General features: G+C 39.1%; 1 pseudogene; it reads left to right on the top strand.

The window, feature by feature from the left end:
* Window positions 1-1309: 1309 nt before the first annotated feature.
* Window positions 1310-2959, top strand: LOC142440438 (nuclear pore glycoprotein p62-like; annotated as a pseudogene).
* Window positions 2960-14088: the final 11129 nt, after the last annotated feature.

Below are 14088 nucleotides of genomic sequence, written 5' to 3'. Positions count from 1 at the left end.
AATAGTAATTCATAAATTTAAGTAAAGCATTTTTCAAATAATTAAGTACTGCTTATTAATATACTCCCCATGTTTTTTAAATAGCAACTGTCTCAAGTTTTTAAATTTATCTGAATGTCAAATTTAAAACCTATGTGATTGAAATGTTTTATTCAGTCAATCAAAAGAGCACACAAACACACAGCAGGAACAAAAAGCCTTAGGGGAACCTGGAATATCTAAACATCATTCTGCCAAGAGCACTCTTGATTTCCTTGTTCCTCAGGCTAAAGATAATCGGATTCACAAAGGCAGGCACTGTGGAGTAGAACACAGACGTGAGAAAGTTTTCAACAGTAGATACATTTGAGTTGGGGCCGAAAGCAGCAACTATCCCAGAGATTAGAAACACAATGACTGTAGCTAGCTGTGGGGAGCAGGTAGAGAAGGCTTTGTTTCGGGCTTCCATAGATTTCATCCAGAGCACAGTAGAAAATATGTGAACATAGGAGGTGAATAAGACAACAAAGCAGATTAAGGCAAAACCAGAACTGACTGAGAGTCTCCTCTGACAACACTTTGATCATTTGTTTCTTATCTTTTTAAAGCTCATATATTTTTATAAAAATTTGAATTAGCATTTCAAATATGTCATAAATTCAATATTTCAATTATATCAAGAAGAATTGTGCAATTAGCACCACATTCAATTCTAGAACATTTTCTTCCTTGTACTAATTTTTATTCATGTAATTATTTTTTTCTAATTGTGGCAAAAATTATACAGGAAGACTCTCTAATTCCACAAATTCTGCATGTCCATGTCAGTGCCCTGGCTAATATTCCTGATTATCTGAATCATTATTGATATCCTTCTGCAAATTTTTCCACCACCAGGAACATAAACTTAAGGCCTCCTAAAGGAAAAATCTTTCTCCTTCACGCAGAATAATTATTGGTCAAGTTTGACATCTTGTCTTTTTCTCCCTCTTAAGGATGATGCTCTTGCTGTTCTCCCGTAGTCGCCCCGGGTCTTCTCTCATTAGTGTTTTTTGCAATCTCTTCTTGAGATGTTCTCAAAATTCAGCTGGGATAAACTCAAGGTTACATTTTTGCTTTCATGGACTTGTTTTAATTTTCTTCAACTTTAACTTGAACTTACATATGAACAATTTTTCCAGAGTTAACTGCTGGCCTAGTTTAACTGTTGGTATTAAACTTTTCCATCATCTCATATTTCTTACGAGAGGTGTATATGTATAGTTAGTTTGTGTTGTTGAAAAGGATGTTTTTTCTGAACAAATATTTCACCAGGCAAAATTTCATCATCATGTGGCACCCGCTTCCCAGTGGCTTCAGTTTCAGAGCCTCTACGACACCTGCTTCTGAAACGACAGGCTTTTCCTTAGGCATGAACACCTCAAAGTTAAACCTGGGCACCCCCTCAGCACCCCCAGGCCACGGGCACCCCCAGCGCCTTCGGACTGGGGAGGAGCTACTTTGGTAAAGCCATGGCTAGCACCAGCACCTCAGGCCAATAGCACCCGGGGGCTTCGTGTTCGGCTCCTCAGCCACCGCCACCCCTGCACCCACCACCGTCATCTCTTCCGGGGGCTTCTCGCTCGGAGGCAGGAGCACAGCTCTGGCGGTGGCCCCCAGCTTCAGCCTGGGCTCCCTGGGTGGCTCAATGGCAAAGCCCTCGGCCCTGGTTGGGTTATCTTTCTTGCCAGCCACGTCTGCGGCTGCCACCACTACAACCACCCAGTTAGCCACGTCAGTGCCCACGGCCGCCGGCACCACCAGTACCGTTGGGCCCTCCCTCTTCGCCTCCACCGTCACTGGACCAGCCTCATATACTGTCCCCAGCCTATCACTGTGCCCTCCCACCACCGCAGCCACGGCCCCCAGCACTGGGGCACTGAGCTTCACCTTAAAGGGCCCTGGGGCGACTTCTAGCACTGCCACTGTGGCGTCCACGGCAGCTGCCACCACCACCACTGCAGCCACCACCTTCTCCCTGAACCTGAAACCTCTGGCTCCCATCCGGCTGACCAGCGTGGCACCCACCACTTTGACGGCTCTGCCCAGCACTACTGCCCCCACAGCTCCTTCCGGCACCCCTGCCAGCCCGGCGCTGACCTACGCGCAGCTGGAGAGCCTGATCAACAAGTGGAGCCTGGAGCAGGAGGACCAGGAGCGCCACTTCCTGCAGCAGGCCACGCAGGTCAACGCCTGGGACCGCACGCTGATGGAGAATTGGCGACAAGATCACCACCCTGCACCGGGAGGTGGAGAAGGTGAAGCTGGACCAGCGGCGGCTGGACCAGGAGCTGGACTTCATCCTGTCGCAGCAGAAGGAGCTGGAGGACCTGCTGGGGCCCCTGGAGGACGCGGCCAAGGAGCAGAGCGGCACTGTCTACCTGCAGCGCGCCGACGAGGAGCGCGAGAGACCTACAAGCTGGCAGAGAACATCGACGCACAGCTGAAGCGCACAGTGCAGGCCCTCAAGGACATCATGACTGGTGTGCCAGGGCTGCCGCAAGGAGCAGGAGCGCGGCTGCCGCATCACCTTCGACTGAGGGGCAGGCGGGTGGGGGCGCTGTGGGGTCTGCTGCCACGCCAGCTGCCGCACCTGCTTGTTCCCTTCTTCCATGGCCTGGTCTCTGGAAGCCAGTGTGTGCGCTGTGACTTGTGGTTGCCTTCTTCCTCCAGTCAGGGCACCACACCCCTTCAGGAGGTGCAGGCCCCAGGGGTCTTGCTGGTGCTTGACGCTCTTTCACTCCTACCTCATCCACCTGGCTGGCTTCAGCCACTTGGTAGCAGAGAGCTGATTGGGCTCTCCCCAGGGACGGTCAGATTGCAAGTCACCTCTGTCCCCCGTGTGCAGTGGGGCGTCAGTCCAAAGGAGTGGGTGCAGGAGGGGGTCAAGGATATTGAGGAAAGCGGCTCCCCAGGCTTTTGCCCCTTGAGGACAATCTGAATTGATAACCCCTGTGGCCCTGGAACCACAAAGGTGGAAGCGGGCTGCTATTGACCCCCAAATATGCCTGTCTAACATGGCCACAGCCCTCCCCATATGCTCACTGAGCAACTTCAACTTGGTCAGTCAGCGTGAGACTGACATGCCCCTGACATCCCTATACCAGCCCTGTTCCCTTCTCAATAAAGCAAGTTTGTTAAAGAAAACAAAGAAAGTTTCAATTTTCCTACTTTTTTTCCATTTTCCTCTTTTTTCAACTTTTTTTCAACTTTTCCAACTGTCAATCATTATCAATGCACCTTAATAGCATATTTTGTCAATTTCACAATCAGGTCTAATTTGTTCTTCACTAGCTTTTGTGATTGGTGCATAAATTTTAATAATAATTGTACTGATTGCATATCCTTGAGGTGGGGAAATATGCCACAGACAGCATTGTACTTCCAGACTAATTTTGCAATATCCTTTTTGACAATGAATGCTATGTCATTTCTCTTTATAGTATTATCTCCTGCATACTATATCATATGATTTTCTGATTCAAAATATCCAATATCAGCCCATTTCAGCTCATTAATGCCTAGGATATCCATTTTGATGTGTTCCATTTCATTTTGATGACTATCAACTTTCTTGGATTCATACTTCGCACATTCCAAATTCTGATCAATAGCAAAATTTTGCAGCAGCTTTCTTCTTCATTGTCTCTTCTTAGTCTGGAAGCTCCACTGAAACTCGTTCCCTTTGGGTGACCATGCTGACATTTAAAATATCAGTCGCATTGCTTCTAGCATTTCAGCAACACCAAAGCCACCACACTATGGTAAACAGACAGAATAGTACTGGAGTCTATTTACGGACTATGCATATTTAATGCAAAAGTAGTTCATTATTTAACGTGATAAATCTAGACCAGCGGTATAACAACTTGTGAGTTGTGACCACTTTGGGGATTCAATGACCCTTAAAAGGTTCTCCACATTCATAATAGCAAAATTATAGCTATGAAGTAGCAATGAAAATAATTTTATGGTGGGGGGGGTCAACACAACATGAGGAATTGTATTGAAGGGTCATGGCTTTAGGAACGTTGAGAACCACTGTTCTAGACAAAGTTTTAACTCTGAACAAATTACCTTTTCCTGCATGGACTTAGTAAAAGGGCATAGGTAATGATAGAATTCACCTGTGATTAATTGTGAACGGGAGTCCTGGAATGGCATCCTGCCGTGTATAAAATGAGCCCTCTGAGAAATCCTAGGAGAGATCTCATTCCTAGCAGAGCCAGGAGTGGAGCAAGTCCTGTGAGCCCTGTGTCCCTGCACAGTGAACTTCCTGGATCCACAAACAGCTATTACATCGGAAGAGCAGAAACAGACGAGGAAACAAGCATGGAACAGAGTCCTCTGCTTCGCAAATCAGAGAGCAAGTAAAACTGAATGCTTTTATGCTGGGGGATAGTGGAGTGGACTGCCTGCGCGCATTTAATGGAGAAATCTGGGCTTCCTGGTCCTCTTAAGTACAGCTGACTTTGTGCTGAGGCTTATTGGCATGCAGTGCACCTGGGCACATCATTCAGGGTCTGGGTTTGCTCACTCAGGGAGCTAGAGTACAATGCCTTCCTTTGGAAGCTTGCCATGGAATGGTATATTCCTCTGGGATTTGTCAGCAGATCTGAAAGAACTTTATAACATGTTGGGATAAACAAATATCCTCAGCATTTCTCACTGGCATTTCGATCTGTAAACTTCCATAATAAACCTTTAAATCATAGAATTTATCTGAGTTCCATGTAGTTTTTTCAATGAATATTGGAAACTAGAGAGATAAGTTAGAGTAAATTAATACTTACTAATTAGCATCAATTGAACATTATATGTTTAATTATTAATCACATATAAGTATTAATTACAATGACATTAATTATTGCACATTATTATAACCAATGAAGATCACAAAAACTATATATAAGAACTTATTTAAAAGCTGTTGTCATAATCAGAAAAAAATTCACTGATATCAAGCCAATGCTGACTCATAGCAACCACTTGTGTGTTTCCAAGACCATTTACAGGAGTATAAAACCCAAAATTTGTTCTAAGGAGCTGCAGGTGGTTTTGAACTGTGGACCATGAGATCCCCAATGCATAACCACTACATGGCTAGGTATCCTGGAGTGATAAAGAACTTAAAGTTAATAAATAAAATTAATAAGCAAATGAGAGTAATACACTTGCTAAGGGAAGCAGAAACCACATAAAACATTCTTCCTAAAACAAAAGGTTGAAGCCGTGTTCCTGCAGAGTGATTTCACTGAGGCAAGAGCATTCAAGAGATCTTGACAGATGGTGCATGATGCTGTGATGGAGCGCTGAACACAGCACTGAGTTAGCCCTTCACATTGGGTAAGAGTTGAAGATCTGTAGTTACAGAGGTATTTACTCTTACATGTCAATATTCATTACTATTTTATTTTGATTTTCAGCATAAATATCTTCCCTTTATATTCAGAGTTCTCTTCAGAATTACAAATTTTATTCATTCTGTTCCCTCACCTCTCCCTTCACTGCTTGAAGATGTTCATTTGCATGGTTAAGCCATTTCTCCTCATTTTGCACAAGTGTCTTTGGGATGTATGCACTGAGATGTAGCATTTATCAGATTACTTCCTCAAGATTTAGGATCTCTATGTGTTTTTATTCAATTCATTTTTATTTACTTCCATTAGCATTAAAATTGTTTTATGGGCACATAAACCACATATCATACAATTCAATAGTTCAGTAATATTGAGTTGTACAATCGTCACCTTAATTAATTTTAGGACATTTTTTTCTTTCATGGTTATTAGCATCCCTCACTCTCCCCTGCACTAACCCCAAGGAATAATTAATCCACTTACCGGTTCTAGAGATTTACCTATCTGGGATTTCAGATACAGAAAAAGATACAAAACAAAAAAGTTTTCAACTCTTACAAAATAAAATAGAGAAAAATATCTCAATTGTAAAGAATACTGAAAATATAACAACTTTAAAATAGGTCACAAGAAAGTTCATAGATTAGTTGTCAAATTTGAACCTATTCACATAGATTAGTTGTCAAATTTGAACCTATTTACATCTGCCATGAAGATCAAACAATGCAACCTTATGTATAGAATACAATTTAATATAAAGAAAATCAAAACCCCCACAACAAAATAAATAGGTATCATTAAGATCAGCACAGAAGTGTTTGAAGTTGTCAGGGATTTTTGTCTTGCTTAGATCCACAATCAATGCTTAGGAGAGTCGCAGTCAAGAGATCAAAAGGTGTATTTCATTAGGCAAATCTATTGCACAAGATCTCTTTAGAGTATTGAGGACTAAGGTGCACCTGACCCAAATCATGGTATTTTCAACAGTCACATGGATATGCGAAAGTTGGATGTTGAATAAGAGGATCAAAGATGACACATTTGAATAATGGTGCTAGCAAAACACATGGAACCTGTCATGGACTGCTTAAAGGGTAAACCGCTCTGTCTTGGAAGAGCTGCTGCATAGTGCTCCTTAGAGGAAGCATGGTACCACTTTATCTTACATGCTTTGAATATGTTGTCAGCAGATATCAATCCTTGGAGAATACATCATGTCTAGTAAAGTGGTGTGTCCATGCAAAAGAGGATGGCTGTCAAGGAGATGGATTGACTCAGTGGCTGCAACAATGGGCTCAAGTACAGGAAGAATTGTGAGGATGGTAAAGATCAAGGCAGTGGTTCATTCCTTTGTGCCTAATGTGACTATAGGTCTAAATTCAACACTTAATCTATGCACTGACTCTGCAAATGGATTTGGGGCTTCCACTGACCTCTATGGCCTTCTGCAAACCAGATTTCACAATTCCAGCTGACACCATTCCCTTATACAGATTGAGATTTTATTATTTTTTAGTCCTTGGATCACACAGGCAGGTGTGATTTTTTTCCATTTGGACTTAGTTGATGCTTAGATGGCTGCTTGTTTGGAGGCAGGCCTTTCTGACCACAGACGCTATGCTCTCTGACAGCCCTGCACCACCTAGTTTCTCCTCAAATAATGCTGGGAATCCTCATGATGATCTCAGATTTAAGACTATTCAGTACTTCTTTTACTATCCTCTCAAAAGCATCAGTCAGGGAGTGGTCTAACTTTTATTTTGAGAGCTTTATATAGTTCAGTAATTCACAATATCTGTCTGTTATTCTTTTGCTGTAAATTTTCAAGTTTATTGTTTGTGATTTGCCATTAGTAAACACTTCAAAATTGTTTAAGATAATGATGGTGTATTTGACTGAAGTGAATACATCAATCTGCCTTTCATAAGTCAAGCTTACACACATGCTTCAATAAATTTATTCAGTATTTTAGTTTATAAAACTCTACAACCTATTCTCTTTTTCCTGAGTGCTTAATCCTATTATCAAGATATAAAATTTGCCACTCAGAATTATTTAGGAAAGTTTTTGCTTTTTCATGTTTTACAACAATTAAAATGCTTTCTCTAAATATTCAAATAAATGCCTATAATTAATCTCAATGGATAGGGCAGAGATACATGAGGAAACAGTCATTGGAGGAATTTATTCTTTCTGGAAGCCGAAATTAATAGCTAGCTCTCCCTGAGGGTTTAACAATATAAGTACACTAGCATATATCAAAATAGAATTGCCATTACCGAACATGAGGCATATCAGTTCTTATGGTTTATATAAAATGTCCCACTAAGACAAACCATAATCTTCTAGGGAGAATTTTAATTGAAGTTATTGTAAATAAGCACAGAGTTGGCCTTTACATCAGAGTACTGTATGAGGAATAACCATACTAATAGAGAGAAGATAAAACTTCATACTTTGTGTGCAGGTATGGTTGTTTCATTTTTATTTTAGTGATTTCTATTTTGATTTTAATGAAATTAGGAAAATTTAATTGAAATAGCTATATAAATATCAAAATATTTGTGTGTATTATATGCAGAACCTTCAATTTATTTTTAATAGTATTTGCTACTTTGTTACTTAACAAATAAAACAATTAATTAAATAAAACATTATTTAAAATAGAACAATTATTTAAAACAATGGATGAAATTTTGTCAGAGTTTCAAATTCTGATGAGGATAGTCTGATTATACATATTGGTAGGTGGTATAATATTATCATCACTTTCTCATTTAATTGCAGGTAGAGAAGAGACATTGCAGATATGGGCAATCTTACCATCATCACAGAATTCCTCCTCATGGACATCACAAGTTCTCGGGAGCTCCAAGTCCTGCAAGGTCTGCTTTTCCTACTGATTTATCTGGGATCCATGACTGGAAATCTTCTAACTATCACTGTCATTATAACAGACATGCACCTTCATTTCCCAATGTACTTCTTTATAAGCAAATTATCCTTGCTAGATTTCTGCTTTATTTCAGTAACTGTTCCCAAATCGGTTTTAAATTCTCTGATGGACAGTAAAGTGATTTCTCTCAGGGAATGTGTGACCCAAGTTTTCCTGTTTATCTTATTTGGAGTCACAGAGTTTTTTCTCCTTGTGGTCATGTCCTAAGACCGCTATGTTGCCATTTGTCACCCTCTGCATTATCAGCTCATCATGACCCCACGGCTGTGCACACAGATCTCAGGTGGCATGTGGGCCAGTGGGCTGATGTATTCAGCTATCCATACAGGCACCATGTTCAGGCTGCCCTTCACAAAATCCAATGTCATTCACCAGATTTTCTGTGATCCTCCTCAAATACTGAGCCTTTCTTCCCAGTCTGTGCAGTTTTCTGAGACAGTGGCTCTTGCAGTCAGTTCTGGTTTTCTCTTAATCTGTTTTGTTGTCTTATTCACCTCCTATGTTCACATATTTTCTACTGTGCTCCGGATGAAATCTATGGAAGCCCGAAACAAAGCCTTCTCTACCTGCTCCCCACAGCTAGCTACAGTCATTTTGTTTCTAATCTCTGGGATATTTGCTGCTCTCAGCACCAACTCAAATGTACCAGGTGTTCAAAACTTTCTCACTTCTGTGTTCTACTCCATAGTGCCTGCCTTTGTGAATCCGATTATCTTTAGCCTGAGGAACAAGGAAATCAAGAGTGCTCTTGGCAGAATGATTTTTAAATATTCCAAGTTCCCCTAAGACATTTTGTTCCTGCTATGTGTTTGTATGCTCCTTTGTGTGACTGGAAATATTATTACAATAACAGTCTTTAACTTTGATGTTCATATAAACTAAGATTGAGGTATTTTGCCTTTTGAGAAACAAGGGGGGCTATATAAATAAGCAGTACTTAGTCATTTGAAAGAAGCTTTACTTAAATTCAATGAATTACTATCAGTAATAGACATTTTGGAGAAATATTAAAGATTACATGCTAAATATTGAATATATTGTGCAATTTTTTATCCCATGGTGTGGTGCATGAGGAAAATATTAAGGCATTAATTTATATTTTCATGTATTTTCTAATTGTTTACTAAAGCCTGGATAAAAACTCAAAATTATCTAGGTGTATTTTTCTGAATTTTATAAATGTACATATCAAAGTATGTTCCATGTTAACAATTTCTACACATAACATGTATTATTATTTGTCAGATTTCACTTTGTTTCAGTATTGTGGTTACTTTGACTCAACTTCTTTTACTTTTATTCACTTAGATTCACTCACCCAAAACTTCTATTTCTGATTCCACATACTAGGTGGTCCCATCTGGGGAGTGTTGGACTGATAACCACTAGATTAGTTGGTTCAAACACCTGCATGATGAGACTACTACTCACATACGATTTACAATCTTAAAAACCCTTTATGGTAACCATGAGTGCAATTGTATTGTTGGCAGTGTTTTGGATGGCATATTGGTCTCATATAGATAATTATTTGAAGTGAAGTACTTATTAATTAACTTTTTAAAAAGTTAAACTGTGTATTGTATATAAAGTTAATTTGTTTCCATACAAGTATTGTTTTCAATGTTATACTTTTTATTACATCGTATTTATTTGACAGTATATTTGAATTATTACCTTTTTTTAGTTAATGATTTTATTGGGGGCTCATACAATGCTTTTCACAACCCATATATCCATCCATCGTGTCAAGCACATTTGTACATTTGTTGCCTTCATCTTTCTCAAAATATCTGCCCTCCACTTGAGCCCCTAGCACCAGCTCCTCTTTTTTACATCTTCTCTCCCCTTTCTTCCCCTTCCTCATGAACCCTTGATAATTTGCAAGTCATTTTGATTTAGTCATATCTTACACTGTCCAAAGTCTCCCTTCACCCACTTTTCTGTTGACCGACCACCAGAGAGGAGGTTATATGCAGACCCTTGTAATCGGTTCCCCTTTTCTATCCCACCTTCCCTCCACCCTCCCGGTATCACCACTCTCATCACTGGACCTGAAGGGTTCATCTCTCCTGGATTCCCTGTGTTTCTAGTTCTTATTTGTACCAATACACATCCTCTAGTCCAGCTGGATTTGTAAGGGAGAATTGGTATCATGATAGTTGAGGGGAGGAAGCATTTAGGAACTAGAGGACAGTTGTATGTTTCCTTGTTGCTACACTACCCTTGACTGACTCATCATCTCCCTGAAACCCTTCGGTAAGGGGATTTCCAGTTGCCCACAAATGGTCTGTGGGTCCCCACTCTGCACTCCCCGTCATTCACGATGATGTGATTTTTGTTCCTTGATTCTTGATACCTGATCCCTTTGACATCTCGTGATCACGCAGGCTGGTGTGCTTCTTCCTTGTGGGCTTTGGTGCTTCTGTGCTAAATGGCTTCTTGTTTACCCTCAAGTCTTTAAGATGCATGAAACTATATCTTTTGATAGGCAGCAGTATCAGCTTTTGTCACCACACTTTCTTATGCCACCATTTTTCCTCAGTGATCATATCGGGAGGGTGAGCACACAATGATATGATTTTTCTTTCTTTGATGCCTGAAACCTGATCCCTTTGACACCCGTGATCACACAAGCTGTGTGAATTCTTATCTTTTTTAATATGCCTGTAGTGTATGTTCCTGTGCATTTCGATACATGTGTGCATACTCCTGTATATTTCAATATGCATACATTTAATGTTCCTGTAAGTTATCATTTTCTTTAGGTAACTACTGAGAGACATACATCATCAAGAAACTGTATTTATTTCAGAATTCTAAATGGAGATTTAAAGATCAACATTTCCAATCTAAAATCTAATACTAGAGATAATAAAAAATACTCCATGACACAAAAGAAAGGCATATTAGCGCTTTGCATTCATGGGGAAAAAAATAGATGTGCCATATATATAAAAACCTATTATTGTTCAAATGCTTTTTACAAGTTGTATATTTTAAATAAATAATTATGTTGATGGACAAAGGATAATAAAATTGCATATGATGCCTACATTAGATATTAATAATGTTTCAGATATCTCTTGTTTTTGTGAATGCAATGGTCTGGCAGCTGGTACAAACTGATAGAAATGAGAACTGGAACTAGATAGTACTATTTACTGTGTTTTCCATGATTCCTATGTTAACTTTATATTATTACATTATTCCTATAGTAATATCCATGTTTCCTATGTTGACTTTATATTATTTTATTAGTACTATAATAATATCCTTAAGAGCCACCTTTAGAATGACCATTTACAGGATCCTGAACCCAGCATTCAGTTAAACAGCTTTATCCGAAAATTTGAGGGAATTTATATAGTTTTAAAAGTTGTCATGATTTCTTTTATTTTTGGATATTGATAAACATGAACTAATGAAATATAGAATTGAAAAAAGAGTAACATTCAGGACAGTTAGGAGTTTCTAATTATAAATCACACAAGTAGCTCTCCTATAACTGTTACATGAATCATAATACATATTTAATATGAATATTCATGCATAGTGTACCTGTATTTTAACTAATTGTAATAAATATAAAGAGACATACATTTCATTTTGTTTTGTCCGATTCAAATGTATCAGTAAACCTGCACTGCCTTGTATTTTAACAGTTCAGTATATGTATGTATTTTAGGAATGCACAAACCATTCTAAATCTGTTTACTAAATTTATATTGTCTTTCCTTCACCTGTGGATTCACATCAGTGCTTGGACATTGTGTTTTCTTAGATATTCTGCCAAAGCAAGGTACACCCAGCTGTCTGAATATAGCCATTTTTACATTTTAAAGCTGTGTTTCACATTTGTCTATATTGCATTTTCCCAGTGGCTAATGAATTAGATTGGAAGAGAAATGAAGCTTTCTCTTCCTGTAAAGAACTGCACTCTTGAAAACTCACAGGGCCAGTTCAAACCTGATCTTATAGTGTTGCCATAAGTTGTAATTGATTTTAGAGTGAGTTTGAGTTTGGGAAGTTGGTTTTTGTGTTAGAGGATTATAACTTTCCATAATTGACAGCCCAATGGATATTCTTCTATTTTCAAACTATCTTATATTTTCTATATTGAGTTGTTGACTGTAGTTATTTTATTTGATATGTATCTGTATAGATATTTTTTCTGTATTCTTTTTAAATTTGAAGGAAAAGAAATAACCCCCTTAGTAAGAATTAATTTGATTTGTAGATAAAATAAAATTACTTATCTGTATTCTGGGTTTTCATATCATTTAGAAAGTTTATACCAAAACAAAATGTTAAGACTATCTGTATTTCCTGCATATCTCTCTTTTAAATTTTGGCTTTGAACCTCTCCACTGTCTATCAATTTAAAACAAAATCATATTTTAGAGATGCCTTTTAGAGATCCATTTTTCCTTTTACAAATCCAGTTTTTCTCTCCACAGCTATTTTTCCATTCGTTAATATGTGTGTGGAGAGTGTATAGTGAATAAGGCAAACTGGATAAGAATCACGGCATTTGAGTTATGGTGTTGATGTAGAATATTGAAAGGACCACAGATTCACAGGGAAAAATACAATCTATCTTGAAAAAATTACAACTGGAATGCTTCTTAGGAATACGGTGACAAATCTTAAACTTATACACTTTGAAGACCCATTCCTGAGACAGACATCAGGCCTAGTAAAGTAAAGGGTCAGTGAAAAAGAAGACGGGCGTCAGTTAGATGAATTAACACCATGGATGAAATAGTGGGCTCGGACATCAAGATTGTGAGGCTGTCACATTACTGGGCAAAGTTTTATTCTAAGGTACATAAGTGTCGCACGCCAGGTCTCGCCAGCAAGAAAAGACGCACCACAACAGTATTCTTCCGCAAGCATTTAATTTTTCATTATGCGGTAAAAGACCCCGAAACCCCAGACTACTGCTGCTTATATATGCTATATGGGGACGTGCTGTGCCTTGATGGGTGCATTTGCCAAAACCTCATGCATTGATTGGTGAGTTCGCCAGAGCCTTCGTTTGCATACTCCAGGGTGGAGTTATGACTACGTCATCTCAGCATCATGCATGCGCTAAGTGGTTGTTTATCACTTAGTTGGACCACCGCCCTGACTGCCCGGCGCCATCTAGTAATGGCGGCGAGAGCTGCGGCTACCCACATCACGAGAGCTGTGGCTTCCCACATCTCGCGAGAGCTACGGCTTCCCACACGTAAGGTCTCTATGAGTCAGACGTAACTTTATGTCACTTTACAACAGTAACATCTGCTAAACTATCAACTTTCTTTGACATCTGGCCTCTTCTTTAGGATGATATTAAATTATGTTTGGGGGGAAATGTTTACATACATATTTCCCATTTTATGGCTGAGTAATGTTGACAGATAAGGACCCGGGCTTCTTGAAGATCACTTGAGTTAGTGCTGCAATAGGACACAGTCAAGGAACTTTTCAGAAATAGTTCAGAATGAGTGCATTTCAAAAATATATTACTGCGACAATCCATTCTAGTGTCGCAGGCTGCTAAGAGTGATTACCTGGAATATCTTCTAAACAGTTTTTCAAAAGAGTACATTAAAGAATTTTTTGTTATCGATATTAAAAAACAAAACTAAGACAATATTACCAATATTATGACTAGTTTCATGTTAATATTTCCTCATATTTTAGAGATAAGCATTGTCCACAATTCTAAATATTATTTCATTGAATATAATTCTGTATGTCAAACTC

This window comes from Tenrec ecaudatus, chromosome 2 (assembly GCF_050624435.1).
Source record: "Tenrec ecaudatus isolate mTenEca1 chromosome 2, mTenEca1.hap1, whole genome shotgun sequence".
In the NCBI taxonomy this organism is placed as follows: Eukaryota; Metazoa; Chordata; class Mammalia; order Afrosoricida; family Tenrecidae; genus Tenrec; species Tenrec ecaudatus.
Note: the sequence above shows the minus strand (reverse complement) of the source record. Positions and strands in the feature narration are given on the sequence as shown.